Consider the following 7,656-nt stretch of genomic DNA (forward strand, 5'->3'; position numbering starts at 1 on the left):
AATTTACATGATACTACTACTACTACTACTACTACTACTACTACTACTACTACTACTACTACTACTGACTTTGCATCTCCTGGTTAATGCACAATGACATTGCATTTGATGTTATACATTAAATTAGCTGTTTTCCCACAGGGCTGCTCTCCTTACTGCTTCCTATTGCTCACATTTGCTCACCTCTGGTGCTTCCACATTACTAATTCACGAGGAATGACAGCAGCCGAAAGCTTGGGAGAAATTAGAATAGTTTATTGGGATGTGGAAATTTGGCGTAACCCGCTTGGCTGAGGGCCAACCTCCCGGCCATTGGACGGGGAGGATAGGACCCCCATGTGACCAATTGGGTAGCTGCAAAGGTGGAGAGGGGGTGGAGGAGGGATGCAGAAAATGAACGAGGAAGAGGAGAGGGTGACGTTTGATATATATGGAGACCGGTTGCTTACGTCAGGATTAGTGAGAACTGTGGCAGCTGTGTCGAGTGAGCGCGGCTGCCTTCATTCCTCCCGAACTTTCATTAAAAACTCCATTATATTTCTAATATAGCTATCCACACCATTGAAAATTTACATTTGACATAGAATCAGTAAAAGGTTGTTTCTGTCTTTATATGGTTTTGGTGCACTTTATATCTTTTAATATGTCTGCAAAATGGATTTTTAACAGTATATACACTACGTCACAAACAGACCAAAACATTAAAATGTCATCCTCCGTATGTACAATGCACAACCAAACATTTCATTTATACTGTAATGCATACGGCCACCATTGTTTGTGAGAGCCGGCTTACCAGAGTGGTGACGTCACCGCCCTTCCCTGTGAATAGCAGGGACCGCAGCCACTGGGCTGAAGGGACATTTCCCTTTGGCTCAAGAGGCTGGGTCCCTGTTGAGTGATGCTGGAGGCCTGGGTTTGAGTCCCTGATGGTGAGGGGCTGACCTGATGTGGCAGCGGTGAGGGTGCCCATGTGAATCCTGAAGTGTTACATTAGTGTCAGAGTGGGATGGGATAGCCCTTCGCCGAAGAGGGTGAGTTAAGCGGGGGAGAGTGTAAGGCATATGGCCTCCATTGCTTGGGAGAGCTGGCTAACCAAAGCGGTGACGTCACTGCCCTTCCCTGCAAATAGCAGGGCCTGCAGCTGCTGGGCTGACAGGAGATTTCCCTTTGGCTCAAGAGGCTGGGTCCCTGTTGAGTGACGCTGGAGGCCTGGGTTCGAGTTCCGATGGTGGTGGGGGGCCACCCTGATGTGGCAGCGGCGAGGGTGCCCATATGAACCCCAAAGCGTTACAGTTCCTTCTCTCTTACTATCCTGTTGATTTCATGATTGACCAAAAAAAGCCCCTGCACACAGGTACACAGAACAGCTATGAAGTTACTAATGACACTGGTGATATTGGCAGGATATTCAGATTGGAACTCTGTGCCTCAAATAAACTTTCATTAATCTGCTGGTGTCAGAACAATCTATTTCAAGAATTAGGTTCACGAATAACACTAAGCAGTGTTACAAAAATAGATTCAACAGATCATGCTCTTCTTTTTGCAATTTTCTTGTGCTTATATCTTCCCTCTGTGGATAGGTCTCTCCTTTATACTGTATAATATACGAGTTAGATCAAATAAAAGTAAATCCTTTTTAGTCAGTGTTACACCACTGTTTGAAAACTAAATTAAAATCTTGTCTTTGAATTATTGCTATGTGCATGAATATATACTGTGTTTCTAAATAGGGCTTTGACTTTAATGAACAAAGCAAGAACTGAATATAAGGAACAGTTGTTTCATTGTTCTCTGTGAACAATAATTTGTAAGCTGTCACGGAAATACATTAGCCTGCTGTGAACACTTGTTTTCCAGCAGTTTTTAAATAAGAGGTTCACACAAGCAACGATGAGACTTCTTGGTTTAAAAAAACTGGTGAAATTTAAGCAAAATGTAAAATACTTCAATCAGACTATTCTACGAGAATATCCCATTGCAGTGAAATCTTATTCTAAATAAGATTTGACTAAATAAAATATATCCTAAATACTTTTAGGTAATTTAAATAATGGTCAGACATAAGGTTTTAATATAGAAGCCTTTAGACTGCCTCAGATAGACAAGCATTAAAAACCAGAACCACATCAGATAAGGTTGTGTTATAACTGAGATGGAGCTCTTCAAAACCTTTCTATATTTCCAAAGTCTGGAAAAGAAATTGAAGGCCATAATGTCACAGAAAGGAATCCCTCTGCAGTGTAATTCTTCCACAAGTAAAACTGACTTCTGCCAGAGAACCAAATTAAAAAATTTAAGATTTACGGGTTCTTGCAAAAGGTTGTGATCCCATCAAACTGTCTGATGTATAATTTTCTTACTCCTATTCCTTCTTTTACTGTAGAACAAATATGCTCCATTATCACATCCTCATTTTTAATGGACTGTGTACAAATAATATCCGTTTATAGTGCCCTATAGTCACATGTAACAAAACTGCTGGGTAACACTTCAGAACAGGGTATACTAATTCATGTATAAACCTACTGTAACCCACAACACAAGACAACACTAATACAATGTCAATAATCTTGTAGTGACAATTAAGTAATTTAATGTCTTTTCACTGGTCAGATATCTGTCATTTATTCTTCATTAATGGCTCTTTCATTTTTTTTGTTGGGCACTAATAAAGTGGCATTTGTACCTCTTGAATGTATACTTAAATTTTGTCACCTATGAATTCCTGTTGTATTTAATGTTTTTTCAGTATGTGTAAGAGAAAATACAAAACAATATGTTATGAAATGTCATATTGTACTGTAACGAATTAAGAACATTGTAAAAGCATTTAATGCATATTTACTTCAAGATATAAAAACATAGCACAAAAGGAGGGCTTAATCTAAAGTTTTAAAAGTGCTTTTCAAATTATTCTATTTTGATAAATTGACTACCTACTGTACTTTACTGGGAACACATACATCTTGAACATTCCACAGACCTGTGGAACTCTTGAAGGCTTCCAATATAAATCCAATGGTTTTATTTCCAGCTGGTGCTCAATAGCTTATTTAGACCAGTTATTGGATTAACGATTCAAGGTGCGTGTGATGTTTGAGCACTAACTGAGAAAACCGATATTGCCACACCATGTCTTGAAACCACCGGTCCAGACTGACAATGACAGCTTTCCTCATTACAAGACTGAGTCTCAGGTTGGAGTCTGAGGACCCTTGGGGCATAGTCTACAGAGATGACTGAAAAACTTTTTACACTTCTTGTAGAAAACATATACAGTAGCAGTGGGCAAACCAGGGTTTCTCCGGGGGAAAAAAAACAACTAATGTAGGAAGAACATCTTTATAATCTTGTTAAGAATGCCTAGAATTCCCAGTGATTTTCAAATTATTAAGTCTTAAGAGAACCTGATGACACATAGTGTCATATCCCTTCACTGGTTATGTTTCTAACTCTAAATTAGACAGATTTCTTCAGGACACAGACACATACAATTCTATGTGCTAAAAACAGATGCCTTACAAAAATAAGTCATCGACTTCTTTGCTGCCTGTTAGGTGATGTGCAATTCTGTGATTTGTGGAAGCTTGTTCTGTATTTTAAAGCATAAATCTTTTAACCCAAAAGGGGATTTGGAAATTTGGATTTGGACATTCTTATTTCTTATTTTTGCTTGTTGTTTCTTGATATAGCTATAAATTGAATTGAAAGTTTGCCCAGGAAGGGATTTCAAGCTCAATATTTGATTCAACATTGAATAATTAAATCACCTCTTGGGATTGAACACCATCTTATGAGTGTGCTGTTTCTTACTTTTATATACAGTAGTTCTCTTATATGCCTATTCTCATTTTACATCCAGCTTTATAGTGTGAAGAATTTTACCTAAATAGAGCTTCATTCAAACTGCAGTACAGAAGGCTGCATTTAATAGTATGTTTGCAAGATAAGACATATATTGTGTTATGTTCAGTCGAGGTTCACTATTGAAGAAGTGGTTTGGAAATTGAGTTTGAAAAATGGGAAAATTCTCAGAAACCCTGCATCGCAACATGTTATGACATTTGTTTTCCAGTTCACTCCATTTACGGATTCACTTACTCTTTCACCAGCAGTAAGTAGCCAAGAGTTTTCCTGGTGGCAGATGGCTTTTCTCTTTCCACCAGACTCTTGGCAGTTGCAGGTGACAGCTGTCTATGAACAGGAGGTTAAAAAGAAAGCTTTTCGTTTGCAATGCTCGAACGTCACTGGAACCCTCAATCATGCAAAGTGGGATAGATGCTTTCCCCCAGCATACCTCAACATGGCTCTCCACCTCCAAACATGCTTCAAACTAAAACAAAACGAATAAACATTTGCACACCTGCTTTTTTAGAGGCCTATTATAGTGCTTTAAAAAACTGCAAACATTTCCACTGTTGGTAGGTAACTTGCATATCTTATTTCAGAAACAGCATGTTCAAAGAAAACTGGTTCATACTGTATACTGTAACTATCTTTTTGTCCATAATGTGAAATAAAGCACCCTGTCTATATTTTGCAGTGCATATGTTTGTTTCTAACAAACTCATATAGAGTGAAGATGGTAAAAATACTGTAGAAACGTCTTTTATTAATGGCAACTTGTTAGAAAATAAACAATACAGAATACAAATTTGGTATCTAATTACATATATATTTTATTTTTAAAACTGCATATTAGATAAAATAGCTTTACACAAATTCTTATACTCACAGCATGAAAGAGCGTCTGCAGGTTGAAGAAACGGTGACATTAAGCTGCATCTTCTATAGACAAAATCATGTGCTCAACAGAACATGTGAGAATCTGTCTGACTGAAAGGAATAAGAAGATAACTGCTTCTTGTATGCACTCATTATGCAGCTTGAAAACTTGTTACAACTCCTTATTATGTTGCAATGAAAAAACGATTGCGATAATGCACTTTGAGCCCACAGGCAACATTTTCCCCATGAATGAAACTTTTAATGGAAACAATTACATAGTGGATAAATTGCGTCGGTTTAAAGGCTATCTGTAATGCCTTAGTTTTCTTTTAGAAATGCATTATTAGAAACACAGTATTAACACTTATTATTTTAATTTTTGGGAGGGAGATATACATTATTTGGGAAATACTCAGCTTGACTCATGATTAGGAACACAGTGACAGTTTCCAATGATTATGTTGTGATTTTTCATTCTAGCAAGAATGTTTTAACAAGTTAGATGCTTGCTGTCAACAGTACATGACCTGAAGCCTGAGATACTGCCACCATTCAAAATTGACATCAGACAAATATTAAGTCCTGGTAGAAGCAGGAAAACAAAGAAATGCATACTTGACTTTATCAGGGGAGGTCATCCTTGCTCCAGGAATACAAATCACATACTGTAGCATGTCATTTTAAAAATAAAACAAAATTTTTATACTGCAATTTGAAACTGGTAAAGCAATAAAAAAAAATCATGATTCTCATAGTTTTGAAAATATTCCATTTATACCATCTTGAAAATATGGCTGAAGAGCCATATTTTTATACTTTGCGACACAGATTAAATTCGTACAGTGACAGGCTGGCTTTAAGTCATGAAGAATGCTTATGACTTAGAGTGCGAGACTATCTGGGCTTCCTGTACATGTAACATTAACACCAAACAACAGAAGGGTGGTTGGGGTTTTATAAGCCTAAGAAACCCTACAGAACAGAATTTAATACACAGTTTATAAAAGTCCAATTTGAACCACAACTGGAAAGCTTGATTACTAAAACTCCAGAAAGCCTATAACCTGTTTATGGCTGCAGGTCTCAGAAAAAAACAGCCCAGAATAGGAACAGATCCATTATTTTGACAGAATGAGCTGACTTTTATTTGATTTTTGAAGTAAATTGATTTTATAGCTTTCCAATATAAAGAAGCAAAATAATATGGCCATTGGCTCAAAAACATCTTCACCAAAAATGACACAAAAATATAGGAAAGCATATAACAAAAAGCTGAACTTAGTAACGGTGAAATTCCCTTCGAAACTGAAATTCCCTTATTCACAATATTGTCACAAACTGCAAGAATTCCACTACTATATGAAGAACACTCAGATATCAATGGACTACTCTGTGGACAGATAGGTTTAAATCATGGTTTTGTCCCAGTCAAACAAATATGAAATTAAGAATATATCAACAGCTTACTGTAAGACTGACTCATTAGGTAACAGCTTCCACTTAGAACCCTAAATTTTACATTTGATTCAAACCAAGGTAGCGAGTTAATCGGAAATTTGTTTCTATGTGTCATCAGCAGTTCCAATCTAATTGACTGAAAAGCACAATTTTTTTAGATCCTTGTTGGTTACATGATTGTGAAACATGCAGATGTGCTCAGCTTGATTGGAGGTAGAGTGCCTAAGAGATGCCAGATAACACTGCCTCAGGCAGCCTTGGTTGCCAAGTGGCAGAGCTCTTGGAGTACATCGTCATCGCTCCTTTGGACTCTCCTGAGTGTTTAAATCCTCCAAATGATAATACCAGCCTTTTGTCATGTGTAACTTACATGTGTGTATGAGCTTTTTGGATTTGACTCACGGAAGCTTAGTTGAAATGGCAGTGAATCTAGCTTTGTTCCAGATGTATTCCTCCGTTTGATAATGAAGGCCCTAACTTTCCATTCCAGTTTGCCATGCATTCTTACCAGATGGGTCCAGTAGGCACTTGTCTCAAAAAATATGAATGACCAGCTTTAAATTTTTAAGTTAAGTTTAGAGGATTTAGAGGACAAGATATACCCTGCCTTGCACCTGATGCTTGCTGGGACAGGCTCCAGCTCCCCCCGCGAGCCTGAATAAAGCAAGCCTGGATAAAGGGCTTAGAAAATGGATGGATGGACTCGTTCAGAACTACAGCTGCAGTCATGATGATTAGAAGTAGCTGATAAGATGAACAAATGAATTCCCGTTTTATTAAAACAGTTGCTATACTACTGCACATACTGTATAAATGAGAAGTGGGATGTGAACAAAAGAGTCTAAAGTAAGAAACAGCTCTCAAGATATATCAGTGACAATACATTTCCCACCCACGTAACATACTGTAGAAGGATTTTGTGTGTTTTTGGAATAAAATTGTCAGATATGAAGATATTTATAAAGACACTTAGACACAAAAAGCCAAATCTGCCCCTTTCATACTGATAAGGCGCTTCTTAATAGGAGTCAAAACATTACACTTTTTCCATCCCATCGCTGATGAAAGGTGACAGAAACTCGTTTGAAATGTATTGATATTCCTGTTTAGATCATGTGCAGGTTCTGTGAGCTGTCTCTGCCCAGTCCTATCATTTCGATTTTTTCTCATTTTTTCAATGAACCTTTTGAATCAGGCAGGGCAATCATTAGTAGCACAGGCACGCTGCAAACCGGCATTTTGTGTCTTGTCTAAAAATAAAACAAAGGGTCTGCCATGAGCCCCAGAGGATGCTAGTGTCTGCTTTTTTAACACCTCTGTAATAGTTGCATTATGACAGGAGATCAGAGAGTGCCAAACTGGCCGGTGCAGCATGGCATTATGGGATTCAAAGCCGGAATGATAGCGTGTTTTTTGTTTAAAGCAGCACAGTATGTCCCTGTCTTCAAAACCCAGTTTTTCTCT

This window comes from Lepisosteus platostomus, chromosome 11 (assembly GCF_059453375.1).
Source record: "Lepisosteus platostomus isolate fLepPlt1 chromosome 11, fLepPlt1.hap1, whole genome shotgun sequence".
Taxonomy (NCBI): Eukaryota; Metazoa; Chordata; class Actinopteri; order Semionotiformes; family Lepisosteidae; genus Lepisosteus; species Lepisosteus platostomus.